Below are 15,493 nucleotides of genomic sequence, written 5' to 3' on the forward strand. Positions count from 1 at the left end.
CATCATCAATTATGAAGCAAGTCCACACAATTAAAGACCTTTCAAATTTTGGTCTCTAAATACATCAAATGTGATGGAGGATAAGTGCTGAAAACGTGTGAAAACTTAACAATTGGTGTAGATAATGAATTTATTTTTCAGTTTCTCAAAATTTTGGGCTATCCGTGGCTAATACCATGTCGATACGGATTTGGGGTTTCTGGAAGTCGGCCTACGCTGAGTATATAAGTATAGAGCGCCATCATTCCATCAGAGGCTGTCTCCCGCAATTGCAAGTTACCAATGCTGGGCAGACCATCCCAGGGGCGGATTGGTCCGGACTTCCGGCCGGTTGGACGTTCATTAGGTGGGTGACAACTTTTAAAAAAGGGTTCAATTAATCACAGCCAGAGGTGGATTTTAGTTCTACCCACGAATCGGCACTCGGGCGTGTGATGTGGTCGCGTCCAAATGGGCAAATGACAAAAATTGCCTGCGAACTAGTCAAAAGCGCCACTAACAATTCTACATAATGGCATTGGGTAATATTCTTTGAGTTTAAGTTTTCCATGTGGTCCCTGAAGTTCACACGAATTTGATTGGCTCATGTTACCGGGTGAGTGAAATGTCTTGTTGTTCTACGTGAGATGCCGAGTTGTTGCGAGAAGAGAGAAAGAGAGAGATGAGGAATAAAGCAGTACAGTTCGCTGCACGTGTGCAAGATTGGCTGACTTTATCAACATGAAAGAAGAAACATTAGGCACGTTTATGGAGCTGAAGAAAGAAGAAGAATGAGACGAAGAAGGAGAGTAATAAAGCTATAATAAGGTAAGCACATTCGAATAGTAAAGTAGCCGGCTAATGAGCTTTACCTCTCCCGTTAGCATTTCTCCCGCGGCGGCGTCAGCATGGACTTTTTTTCTTTTAGGGGGGGGGTTAATGGGGTCGGGGGCCGACCATTTTTATGAACAAGGCGGGAGGGTGGAGGCCGTAACTGTACTGAGATAGCTGGCGGAGGCCGGGGGACTGACCGGCAAAAAAAGGGTCTACAGTGAAAAAAGATTTGTTTAATTAACTCTTTTTCATTTGTAGTTGACTACACATCTACTTAAAGTATACATCTACTTAAAAAACGTGTTCCATGCAATCATTTAATGTAAAAAAAGAAGAAGAAATTTTTTTTTTTTCCCAGCGTAGCAAAATAGTGAGCTAACTGACTTGCCGAACGCGCTACGAGCATGTGGTTCCACACAACAGAGATACTTCGGGGAAAGTTTACTACTTGTATTACATTAGTTAGCTCGCAAGCTAATGAGCGGACCAGCTACAGCCTCTCTTGGTTTTGCGTCGTGTGTGGGTACATGTAATACAAACACTTCAGGGCAAGTTAAATGTTTATTAAACACAAGCGGCACACGATATTCAGCCTGTGACTCACACTGACACACATTTGAGCACATGCTGTAAGAATGTATTTGAGTGACAGTTAAGTCTGTCACTAGCATGTTTTCGGTGCTTTCAACAGCCATGCCCACAGCGTCTGACAACTTGGAAGATGTCTCTGTTTTTCAGGATTTTAGAGCCCCTTTTTTATATGTATGGTGATTTATTTATTCATTCAAATTTGACAGCCTTGTTAACAACACTCTTCTCTGTTGTGTGCCAAATTTACTAGACATTTTTTTATGTTCACTTTACAGGGATCTTCACTACTTTCTTGAGGGCTGTAACATCAATGCAAAGGCAGGCCTATTTAATCAAGTGTGAGACAGGTCTAGAAACTACCTGCGCGAGGTAAACAGCATCAAGTATCAGGCTGGTTCAAAGCATATATTAAAAAAACAAAAAACAAACAAAAAACAACCAAGTTCGAGACCACGATTAACCATCAAGTTTGAGGCTGATCCACATCATCAAGTCCTTGCATGAGGTCAACAATAGCAATAATGAGTCAGGTCCATCAGTCATGACTCATGAGACAGATCTATGCAGTACAGTATTATGCTGGTCCTCCTAATCAAAGAAGAGGGAGGCTCTCATAATCAATTTTCCACATCGTTAAACACTGTCCTAAGGATGTACTGTCGAAGGTCTTTTCCTTGCTGAAGTGGAACGGCCCTCTTTGCTTTGCTCCCTTATGCTGAATCTCTCCTGTCTGCGTGTGTGTGATCTGGTTCTTTGTTTGGTATGCAACTGAAATTATATATCAGTGTGTGGGTTGAATTCCCTCTTGAGGGTCTATAATAAATAACAAGTATGAGGCAGGTCCAAAGCATATGAATAGTTTGAGAGGACAATTGTATGAGAAACCGTTATAAACTGTAGGATAAGAGGCAGGTTGATCAGTTATGTGACAGGCCCTCGTGAACAAGTATGAGACAGTTTCATCATGTTTGAGTCGAGTCCTCAGCCTCAAGTACGACACAAGTTGATGGTGTATGAGACAGAGCCATCAAGTAAGAGGCAGGTCCATCAAGCTTTAACACCATCAAACGTTGGCATGATGGCAAAAACAGCAATAATGTGATAGCTCAATCAAATTTTACATAAAATACACCATCAGGCAGCTGTCAGTTTAACCTGAAAGTAGTTAGAGTGAAATGATCGGGGAAAAAAAAATAATCTCATTTTCGCAGTTCCTTCCTGGGTCATCAAAGTGGTGACCACGAGTACCAAGGATGACATGACTATCCCTGAGGTCTGTTCTAAAAATGCCTTACCAGTGATGGCACATTGTGATTTTCTTTCATCTGAAAATGTAAACACTGGCAATGATTTATAGAAACCATGCAGCAGATTGATATTTTTCTGTTACCTAATCAGTGTGAGAAATCATTAACATGATCAGTGTCTTCACGTAAATGAATATCATTGGATTATTAATAATGATAATAGCATGTACTTACAACATTGCTGAAAATAATTTGTGCAAATGTTTAATTTCAGAAGTGTGTATCTGGTAGAACTTTGTATTAATCATTATTAGTATTTCTCTGTTGAAAAAATGTTGACCCCTTTCGTAAACTAACAAACTAAACTTGTAGTTTCTTCTGTTTTCTTGTCACTCTCTTTCTTAATTTATGTAATAATGATGTGCTTCTTACTTTGACTTTAGCGACATCTATTTCCTGTTGTGTCTCTAGTTTGTATGACTGATTCTCAGAGCTGGGCACCTGACCCCTTTTGCTGGTCAGTCCCCCACCCTCCGGCCGCTATCTGGATACGGTTCTGGGCTCGACCCTCCGGCCTTATTCATAAAAATTGTCGGCCCCCGCTCCCGTCCAACCCTCCACTCCTTAAAAAACAAAACATCCGTGCATGACGCCGCCGCAGGAGAGATGGTACCGGCAGAAGTTTATTTAAACATCATTAAATAGTGGCAAGACCACCAGGTATGAGGCTACTGGAGTTCACATTATAAAGTGTTTTGCACGAGATCCATAGCCTCAAGTATGAGGCAAGACTACACTGTCCATCATCCCAGCAACCAGCACTAGGAGAGTTGTGCAGCGTTTGCACATTTGTGATGAGTTTTCCATCTCATCTGCTCAGCATTGTACAGGAAAGAAAGGCAATGCCAGGTCATTAAAAGTCATTTATCTTTAACTTTAATTCCACACAGGACAGCTACTTCCGTGTGAGTCACATGCAAAACAACAAACTTTGGAACGGCTGTAAAAATCTGTACCACTTTACAACAGGTGCTCAGTCCTCATTTTAGTCCCATGGACTTCAAACGTTCAATCTAATGGTATGTTAATTTCGTATGGCGAAGGCCTGATCCTCATCTGTTATAAATGACGTGTCAATTATTGAGGCATTTGTAAGTCATTCACAGGGGCTTTTGCAACACCGATACTTTAGCATGCCGATCATGCTTTAAACCTGAACCCTGACTCATTTGTCTTAATGGTTACTGAGAATAGATGCATGGGCCCAAAGCTTTTACAAACCTTTCTGCATCTGCCTTATCTGAAGAGTAAACAATTTGTCTCCAGCGAGAGTGTTACACGTCATTTGTTCTCTTCACCTCCAGCTACGAAGGAACATTAAATCCAAGTAAGTTATTTCCAAACTTTTAAGCAGCCCACATTTCATGCACCATAAAACATTATTTTGATGCCAAGTGGGCCTTTATTATTGTCTTCAGTGCCAGGAAATATGACTTGTTTTATGAAGTGAAAATCGCTTGACGAGTAGCCTGCCAGTAAAATAGACTTGCATACATAGAAAACTGTGCAAAGTTACAATCAATTCTGGAGGCAGCCATCGTGGATAAAGACCAGAAAGTGAGAATATGTGATGTCACACCAGAGAGGCCATGCATTCGCTCCCGGTTTGTTTTAGTATTAATTTTAAAGTTCTTTTAAACTGTACATAAATAATTATAATTTATAAACATTTTATGGTCTTGGATCCTGTTATTTAGCTGTCAGAACTCAGAACTCTTTGACATCTTTAGCCGTCAATGGCAGTAAATGAGTTAAAGGGGAAGTCAACGCCCAAATTTTCTGAACAATAATATGTTCCACGCAGACTAAGCAGATATTCCAATTAATGTGTTTGTGGACTGTGAATTCAGCAATAAAATCTGTCTGCTTTTAACCATCTCAGGGGATCGCCATTTTGCTTGCTGTTGACTGAAAATGACATCACAGTTGCTCTCATATATATATATATATATATATATATATATCGGTATTTAATATAATGTCATTATTTTTGGGAAAATATATGTATCAAAAGTAGTAGTGGTTTTGGTATTTGCTATCGTTATCAGGGACTACCCACGAGAAAAGTCCTTTGATCGCTCTGCGCAAAAGTGATATCGAACAGTTTCCCTCGTTTTCACCCAACATGAGGCAACAAGGACAAGCTTGTCTGAATTGTTTTGTAAGACAACGTCAACATTTTCCTTTAAAAGGGAATATTCAATCTAAATAGTTTATTATTATTATGATGATATTTATGACGCATTTCAATTTTACTCTGCACTCAGTAATCAGGTCATAGACAAAATGTTAGTTGGGATGTCTCAAAGGGAACATAACTGCCTCCAGAAACACATTTGTTTTGCTCGCAAAATGAAAGTGCACAGTGCCATAGGCTAACCGAAAATTACTTTTTGGAAAATAATCGTAATTCCTTCCAGTCAACGTTTGGCCTTAAAACAAAAACAATAAATAACCCAACTTCGTGTTGTATATGTGATGTCAGATGACAAGTCCAGCCGAGAATAAAGCAATATACCGGCTAATAACTGCACACACAGTGGCCTTTTCTGCCTGAGACTAGAATAATCTAGAAGAATGAAGTCAAAGACTTTCCATTGTCAAACCACGAAGGAAAGTTGGATTTAAGTGGAAACGCAAGACACGGTACAATGGAAGAATTCATGCAGACTGACGCTATGACAATTTTGCTTTTTGCGTCCCAAAAACTTGGCTTGCCTTTTCAAAGACCTCACCTTATTTGTATCCATCTTTAACCATCTGAGCAAGAGCCACTGACTGTTTAGCTGTGTTCATATATGAAGAGACACACATACTTAAAAGCCGTCTCAGTAAGTCCCATAGCAACTGAAAATAGTTCTACATAAATACATAAACTGCTATTTTTAGGCCAAGCATCAGGCTCACACGTGCAAGTTAATTTGTTGGCCTGATTGTTTCAAACTTTTGTTGGTGCTCTTTTGTTGACAGTCACCAACATTGATGTGTTTTGTGTTCTGATTCACGAGACACAACTTTAACCTTTTACTGTTGAAAAATGGGCAGAAAAACATTCTTTGTGAGAAATAATAATACCTATCGTGCCAGAAGGCATTTAGTAGCACCAGAGAGCCGTGTGATTTTGGAAAGACCGTTTGATGGGGTTTGAGGGTCATTTTGACATTTACACAGCTGAGGCCTTAAACGGATGAAACAAAATGAGATGAAACCCATGAGCAAACATGCATATAAGCAAAGGAAGTCATTCAATCACAGTGACTTGTTTTTATGAGACCTAAGACCTGTAGATCGTTAATGAATGATAATTCAGAGAAGGAGTTGCCATCCACGGAAGTTTGCATAAACAAGGAAGACTTTGACCAGCTTGAGTCGGTTCGCCTACTAAAATGACATCTTGAGAATTTGATAGCAGAATGCCAGGTCATCCGGGACAATTGTTTCTGAGCTGTTGCCTTTTTTCTTTTCTCACCCAGACTGATCATCCTCGGTGATCTTTGTGTTGTGCAAGGGGTATTTGATGATACAGTAATGATTGTCTCAGCAACATAAGTTGGCCTTGTATTGATTGGGGCACCCTGGCTCTTCACCTCAATTTATTTTTTTCAATCGTAAGAGCCACTCGGACCTCTCTATATGCGTACTGAGTCAAAGCTGACAGATTTCCCGGCTTGACCTGCCTGCAATATTGGATGTATGTCCTTGAGAGAAACTTTGTGATCTCTATCAGTCCTCTGAATTGTGGTGGGCAGGTTTTTAAAGAGTGCTGTTGCAGGACAATCCACTCAACAAAGGTGATTTTAATCTTCTTTTGCTGCCTCATTCTTTATTCTACCGGTAGCATAAATCCCTGTAAAGCCAATGTGAGCGCACGGATACTGCATATATATAGTTCTTATAATCTAATCGTGGTTTCTGTCTGTCCAGGGCGGGTATGACTGATTCGTAATCTGTGACTTCTTGACAAGCTCACTGCATGCACAGCTTGGCGATTTCTTCTTCTGTTTCTATATAAAGTATATGAACGGGGGGAATGGAAATGTAGAAATGTCAATCAGGGTTCTTATGCAACTGTCAATGGAGGGAAAAGTTGACCTCGTCGCAGCCTCGTCTTTCAAGACAGATGAGGGCTGTTAGTTCTTCAGTCATTACCAAGAATTGATTAAAGGGACTGACTGTGTGTGAAGTTTTCTAATTGGATGCCGGGTAAACAATTGCGTGGGTTGCTTTGATTCCATCCCCCACTGTTTTTCCTTTCATTCAAAGTCTGGGCCGATGAAGAGTGAGCGCTATATCTTTCATCTTTCAGACAGTCTCAATAATACAGCACCTCAGCGTACCTCTCTGAGCTTCTCCACCCCTACGCACCTGCCCGCTGCCTCAGGTCTGTGGACCAAATGCTTTTGGAGATGCCGAGGGCTAAGCACAGCCTTAGGGGAATCCTTTTCTGTTGCCGGTCTTTCCCTATGGAATGACCTCCCATTTAATGTTCTTCAGGTATATATTGTTTATGTGTTTTAATTTGGGTTCTAATTTCCCCCTGATTTATATTACACCATATGGAAAGCGCTTAGTTCCAGCTCCAGCTTTTGTGAAATGTGCTCAATAAATAAACTTGTATTGTAGTATATTGTTTAAACCTGGACTGAATTCTGAATCATACGCGAAATCAAATATCATCCAACCTCCGTGAATTGTCTTGCGATAACTCATGACAGGACCTAGTTGTGATTTCTATGCGTATGTGAATGTTTTCATCAGATGAAAAATGCAGAGATGGCCATTCCGTCCCAATGACGGAATGGTATGTCCATCTGTACGGGACGGACAGGGACGTTTTTTTAAAAAGGACGGACTAAACAAGGACAGAAGCACGTTGTCATTCCTCCCTGTAATTGTCCCCAACCGGGTAAAGTACCCATGCACGCTCATTTTGTCGACAGCTAGCAGAAACACGCCCAGCCTGTCTTGCGTATGAAATGCACCAATACAAAACTCCAGACCGAATGTGAAAATATCAAGATGTGCCGCTAGTCTCGTGTGTGTTCACCGTGTTTGTACACAGGAGGGAGTGACTTCGATTTACTACTCGTCCTCTGTGAAAAACTTTACACATCGGCAGTCAGTCTCGTGCCATATGGCAGTTAAGAATGCTGGCTGTGTTGTATGCCTCCAAGATTGGAAGCCCAAGCAGGAGTTAGAAAACCTCTGCCGTTAGCCTGTCTGGAGGAAAATGACGGGAGGGTGCAACCTCGCGGTCGGAGCATGAACCGTCAAAATAGGATAAAGTGCCCATCTCTTAAAAATAGTCTCCTGAGGGTTTCCCATCTGAACCTGTTGGAATCAGGTCATCAGTCAGCTCAGTTGTTGCCACCAGCACAATGTTCTCCATAGCATCTCCTGTCGACATCACATTTGCTCTGTGTGAAGCTGATCTCATCTGTAACGAGAACGGAGTGTTCGGAGCGCCGCTTGCCAGGAAATCTCCAAACAGGCTCCGCAAGCGCTCCTCCTTCTTTCTTTTTCCATATCCTGGAGGTGTTACTAACATGGAGGTACACTCTGATAATGATGTGCTCCCCTTATTTATCTGAGCAGGGTATGACTTGAAAAGAAGCAAAATGTTTATTCTAAAATGTATTGCTTAAGAAATTCCCCCAAAACCACATTGTTATTTTTGTTTAATTAATATAAGCTTCAATCCTTTACAAGGGTAGATCACACAAATTGGAGTCTCGAAAGTCTCCAGGCTGTTTGCATTGCCAGGTGCCCTCAATGGACTCCCATGAAAGGTGTTGGGCCAACAATGAATCACAATGACTTTTCTAATGACTTTTATGCTTGTGTGGTGGCGAAATACAACCGCTTTCAAACTGTTGAAGAAATAGAGTCATTATCCTTACATGCACGGGCATAGTCATCATTTCAGAAGTCCGGGGGGGGGGAGTGGATATTTGTTCTGGAGTATGTCAACTTTTATGAGCAAAGAATCATCCTCTCGCATGCAACTGAAACTCTCCACAGTGACCAAAGACCTAAATAACCAAAGAGTCAAACTCTGGTTGAGCGAAAACACAATGACAATAAAACACAAGTAGTCAGATAATTAAATGAAATAGGCTGAGACTGAGCCATAAAAAATCTGTGAAACTTGGCTCTTGTCAGCGCACAAAATGGGAAAAGTTTGGACCGATGTGTTATTTTGAAAAGTCCAATCCTCTTCTTTACGCCTCTCACATTTCAATACATCTGTTTTACCAAGTTCTCAATGGAAGCAAACAAATTGCCTTTTAATTTAAAGCGAACCAAGACATTCACATGGATATTATTTTTGTGTAACATGGAATAGCAAATATATGTAGTTTGTTAGTTGGACTTCAACTGGCAGACATACTGCGGTTCCTTATTCAAGCATTTTCTGCTTTAATAAAAGTTTCAACAATAAATGCTTTAAGTTCAAAGCCTAACATTAAAAATTAGATTTGAGGTGCTCGTCATGTGTGATACTTATTGGCGGCCTCTGTTACATTGAAATGAACTCTTCCTACAGTCAATTACAAACATCAACCCTATCAAAAAAAATTCAATCAAATGTCGTGTGTTATTGTAGTTGACTATGTTTATGAAATCGATCAATATAAATGGCCGTAGATTAGATGCATGCAAACACACGCACACGCAAGCGCGCATGCACACACATTAGGCAGACATTAGGTGTTTTTTTTTCCGTCACAAACCTGAGTGCTTGTGGAAGCACATACAGGACCTGCATTATTCTCTGTCGTTGTTTCACACTCTCAGCATCTTCATCCGAGTCTTTCCTGCTCTGTGTCCTCTTTCAGAAAAGCCAGCATCTCCAAAGTCCTCTTTCTCTCTCTCTCTCTCTCTCTCTCTCTCTCTCTCTCACTCTCTTGCTCTCTCTTGCTTTCTCTCTCTCTCTCTCTCTGACGCTCTCTCCTGTCTTCTCTTCAGCGACATCATCTTGCTCTGCCCCGTGCATGATGTAGAAATAGGAGGTAGGTCATTTTTCTTTTTATTTTGAACTATTGAAAAAAAAAGCGATGGAGCGGAATATGCAACTTTGACAAACATTTCAATATGCTGGTCTATAAATAACATTTAGTAAAATAGGTACAGTTGCAGGCATGCTTGAATGTGTGCTAGAAACAGGTTGAATGCATCCTCCAAAAATCAGGGCCTCAGCTAGGCCCTTTCAGTGAAACTGGTCTAGAGCAGTGGCTGTCAACTTAAATGCTGGACAGGGCCACCATTTTTTTATCATTACGACTGAAGGGATGAGCTTATCATTGGCAGAAACATTATTTAAAAATTGCCTTACTCAGCAAAGAGTTTTTGAATGAGGTTCTCAGCTGCAAATATGTATTGTGTATATTTGAGATACAAAAAATACAGAAAATTCCGTAATCTATTGCGGTTCATCAAATTTTTCAAGGAATTTTTTTTGGTGAAGCTTGTGACAGATATTTAGTTGAATAATATCTTGGAATGAATGCAAAATCACCGAACATGAATTATATTTTAATTCTAAGACTGTTCCAGTACCTTTCTTTGATCCTTGAATAGGATCAAAACTGTCATATTTACTGGTATTTTTCTTACAATTTCTCATGTACACAGTACATTTAGTTCTAACCACAAGGACCACACTCCAGCAGTGTTGGTTTGTGATGCGCAGTGGTAACTTGAGCAGGCTGTTTTGTAGTGAGTGACATGATGTGCTAAAGATGTACAGTTAATATGGTACAGTATTTGAATTTGGCTCTGCAAAGTATGGAAATTATTTTTGAAGTAAATAAAATGGAGTTAACTGAGTTAAAATATTTAACCGCGTAAGTATTTCATAGCTTTACAAGTAATTTGTGTCTGGATATCATTCTCTCTTTCCTCTTCCAGCTTGAAGAAAGTGTTCCTTCACCATGGCTGCTGCTGAACTACCAACAACGCCACCATCAACCGAAGGCAGCATCTAGAGAGGACCTGACGTTTGCCATTTGCTGCAACCTTTTCCGGGAGCTTGTATGCTTCTCCAGATACTGGAGGGCAACACAGAGGCCCGTGACCTGGCTACAGTGCCGTAAGGAGTTCAACCACCAGTACCACTGCTCAGCCACCTTGGTGGAGAAGTCATGGCTGTGAGCTGAGACTCTTAGAACAAGAACATTGAGGTGAGTCCACAGCATCACAGTGATCATTTCATCCAAAATTTCACAAGATTGCGTGAAGTCTCAGTGGCCAAAATGAATGCAAGTACGGTTGATCAAGGCAGCCGCTTAATACAATGATAAAATTGAAATCAAACATTATCCACTCGCCAGTATATTCTAATAGTTTTTTAATAATATCTACAGGCCTACCTAACGCTGAAATAGTGGTGTGTGTCGATGCACACCAGCACGAATGACCTCATTGAATGTGTGCAATTGAAAAAGAGCAACGACGATTGATCACCTTACGTGGATGACACCTAAAATGTTGAATATTAGATATTAAAAAGCAGGAACGAATTGATTCCATCACATGTCTATATTGACTTTGTACTGGTCAGGCCAGGATCAGTGAAGTGGCCGACACAGTGAGGTGTTGACCTTGGGCAATTGTTAATGTCAGAGCATGTACAGGTTATTTATTTATTTATTTAGTGTGTACCCTCTGCATTTTATTCTTCTGCCTGTCACTAGATATCACAAGCATTCATAGCTGAACAAATGTATATGTGTAATTAATTAACAACAATTTCCTGAGAAAGTAAGTGTAATTGGATAATTTTACACAGCACAGCTGAAGGTCTCTCACGGCAGACTAGTGTTCCACAACACCCTAGTTGGGTATCACTGATCAAAGCCTCTTTTGGAAAGGGTTAGCTGACCTGACGTCAACATGAGGTACACTGGCACAAAAATGCAAACAAAACACGCCACAAGCTTCCTGTTGTGGAGTTAGCTCAATCTTAGCAAGTTCTCCCCATGTTGGCTCCATGGTATACTAGTACTAGAAAAGTATTGTGAGACCTTTCCATCAAAAATAAAACCAGACCACATGTTTTTAGTGCTGTTACTTTAAGTCCAGCCACAGCTCTCCATTTCCTCTGAGGCTACGAGGTTGCGCCTTTCTCTCTCTCCCAAAGCGTGCTGCTCCTGTAGAAACAAGAAGCATGCAGTGAAATCTGGAACTATTTTGGGTACGTTGTCAACAGCCGGGGCAAGCTGACAGACATGACAAAGCCGTCTGCAAAGCTTGTTATTAAGCTACTCAGGCAAGAGGACATCAGCACAATTTCTACTTTGCTATGGTTGCAAAATATAATTCAAAATAAATGACTACAGGCTCCTTAAAAATGTTCAATTTATATATGAAGGTAAATATTAAAGTACAGAGAGCATAATTTAGCTATCTCTGCACCCGGCCAAGCCCACAAGCAGATGCCAGAAAAAACAAATAACGTACGGCAGTCTTCCATCTTTTTTTGAAAATGTCCGAAAGTATTTCTGACGATGTAAAAAAAACAACAAAATGAACAGAGCAATATCTCAGTTCATGTCTTGATCAGATGCCAGTGTTTGGGTTCCGGTGTCTTATACATCAGTTGGACAGAAAAAAAAAACATGTGTCTTGGAGGAAATATTTCATTTAAGATAAAGGTGGGGAAAACGAAACAAAAAAACGTGAAAGCTTGTTGTTCACTATCAAGCATAAGAAGAGGTAAGAGTTAGAGAGATGCGAATGAGGGAGGGGAGGGGTTGAGCCATTCCAACGAGGAAGTCAGTTCTTCTTGTACAAACGACGAAGAGATATAAGAGCATCTAAAGAGCCACTCACCTGGCGGACGAACCACTCAGTCTCCCTACTAGTACTTGCATATTACGTGCATTCCAGCTTCAAGTTGTGCTTCAGATCAAGTTTGGCAAATCAGCAATTAATTTCAGTCCTTATTGCACGAGCTGTCTGAGGATTGACATTGACACCCTTGTTTTTCTGGCAAAGAGAAAACTGTGTCGAAGTCCTTTTCATGATCTAATGGTCAATCGTGGTTAACGATCTTCAAAATGACAAATCAGCCAACCCCCCAAAACCTGGAGAATATGAAGAATTTTCCCTACCATAGTAATCAGGACATTACATTACATTTACATTGCATTCGTCATTCACTTCTTGAACTGTATCGTCTTTATACCATACATATTCTCGGTTTAAATGTGAGGTCCCTAAACGTTTCTGACTTGCAATGTGTTGGCATTTCTCTCCCTTATAATGAATGTAACAAGCCAAGATTAATCCCTGATCTTTACCTCCTACTCAAAAGCTGTGCTGATCTCAAATCCAAACAAGTGCAACTTCGCCATCTAGAGGCATCCGTTTGTCATTACACTACACACCTGAATTTCACAAGAGCGAGACCTTCTTCCACACCTACCCGTTGAAAAACGTATTTGTAGTATTATCCGTTGGTAGCGGTAAACAATTCTAGTTGATGAATATGAACATCCACTGCAGGCAGAGTTACATATCTAAGCATACAAAAAAAAAATAACAAATTTGTTAACGTAAATATCATGTAGCTGAAAGCATAACGTCTCATGACTGTTTTTCTTATCCTAATTCTTGCTGCTAAAATGACTTTAACATTACATCATCTGCTATGTGAAGAATCATTTTGCAATTGGAACAACTTGATTGTCATCAAGCTGCATAGAAAATATTGTTTGACTTCGACATCTCCCCCGTGCTGTTGCGTTTGCAAATATTTCCCAGCGACACGTCTCGTTTGCTTAAATCAAGCTCACCAAAACATCCCTTTGTATGACCAACATTCATCATAACTTGAACACAGACACAAGGGCACAGACAGACGGCTAAAAATAACCACTGGGAACACGTTTTGTACGTACCTGTGGTTCAATCTGTTTACTTTGGCTCAATGGTAAAGAAGGTTTTATAAACACCAGAAATAGAATCAAATAACCTCGTAAAGATGTTTTTTTTTTTTTTTGGGGAGGATCGATTTTGCGATTTCACGGGACTACACTGAATGAGGATCACTCATTTCTTTGTTGGAGCACTGATCACTTTTCCTTTTGTTGTGCAGAAATAGCTGAAAGAGAAGATGCCGAGCCATCGCCTCAAGACAACTTCAACAGTGGGATTTCCAGACACAAAGACAAGGTGGATACCACATAAAGGTGCACTCCTGCAGAACACTTAGCAGATAAGAATGCATGCGTCCCTCCATAATGGCTGTTTACAGTATGCCATTGTACATATGTGATGATGTTTGCAGATGTAAATGACGCATGCTTTGATGTGTACGATGCCCCTTTACAACTTTTATGTCATCCAATGCCTATAATTAATATAAAAAATAAAAGAAATCAATAAACGATTTTATATTTATTTATTTGAATAACAAGCGTGCATCAAACACAGAAATGGTGGCTCAAAATGAAAATCATGTGCAATACAGATGGACGAAAAGTGCTCATGCTTAAGATGATGACCAGGAAATGCCCGACCCTGTGTAAACATTGTCTAGTTGTTTGACAAGCAGACCTGCGAGTCGAACAATGAATTCATTCGGCCTTCTGCACATGTGTACTTTTGCACAAGTGTTTTAAGCACATTTGGAATATCATCGTAGTATTCTTCGTCTTTGCATTTTCTCGCTGCGCAATAAAAAATACATTGAAAGCTGCTTCGTGATGAGCTGCACCACTGATCACCCCCCGGCCTCCCTTCACTCCAGCGAGTCGGAGAGGATCTGCGGGCCCGTATCAGTGGGGAATACGAACTCTCCATCAGATATTGCATGATGAGGAGGCTTCTCTGTTGGTGCACTTAAAGACGGAGCGTGAAGAGGAGAAGTAGAAAATCCAGCGTCATGTGGAGCGTATCGAACATGCAGTAGAAGCTGGAAAATCTGACGGGGCTTCAGCAGGCATGCGCCATCATGGAGGCTTCAGTCATGATTGAGGTGAGTCGCTAATGACAAAATGGTGCTTAAAATTAACCAAGTGCATCACTCTGTGATAATATTACACAGGATTACTTGTAAAAAACAAAAAAAACTCTCTTTGTCTTTAGTCTTATAAGGATTATGTTTTGATCCCCGAGCAAGAGCTTTATTGATTTCAAATAGGAGATAATCTGACCCAATCAAAGATATCGCTCAGTGCATCTGTGAGCAATTTTGAATGGTGCTCAATCCAAGATGCTGAAGATAGTTGTCTTTAAAACTGTGGTCCCCAATCTTTTTTTCAGTGCATACAAGCCCATAATTTCTGCGGTAACTGTAGGGCCGGCGGTAGCTGGGTAGTGTTGGCTGACTAATAAAATGCCACAACAACAAACGCAAATCCACTGCGGATTTTTATGTACCTCAAAATAGTGCAAAGTTGATTCCCATCCCATTTGTATCGTTTCTAAGTGAATTATTTGTGAAACATAACATTACAAAAGTCGATACACAACAATATTTATCGTATTTCACGGTCAGAAGGCGCACATAAAAGTCTTACATTTTCTCCAAAGTGTACGGGGCGCCTAACAATCCGGTGCGCCTTGTGTGTTCACAAAATCCTGTAAACGTGACTTTCTTGAGCGCTCCGCTTTACTGACTGGGAGCATTGCCTGCCGACACACTGCTTATATAGAGGAAAGGCGGATATGACTGAGGACAGCATGTAAACATGAAAGAGGACGCTAACGGCACGGCCCCCAGTAGATATTATAGTACGTCAAATGAACCTGTAGCTTGCCATCATTCCAGTAAG

This window comes from Idiotropiscis lumnitzeri, chromosome 4 (genome assembly GCF_059441095.1).
Source record: "Idiotropiscis lumnitzeri isolate Australia: NSW breed Sydney's pygmy pipehorse chromosome 4, RoL_Ilum_1.0, whole genome shotgun sequence".
Classification (NCBI taxonomy): Eukaryota; Metazoa; Chordata; class Actinopteri; order Syngnathiformes; family Syngnathidae; genus Idiotropiscis; species Idiotropiscis lumnitzeri.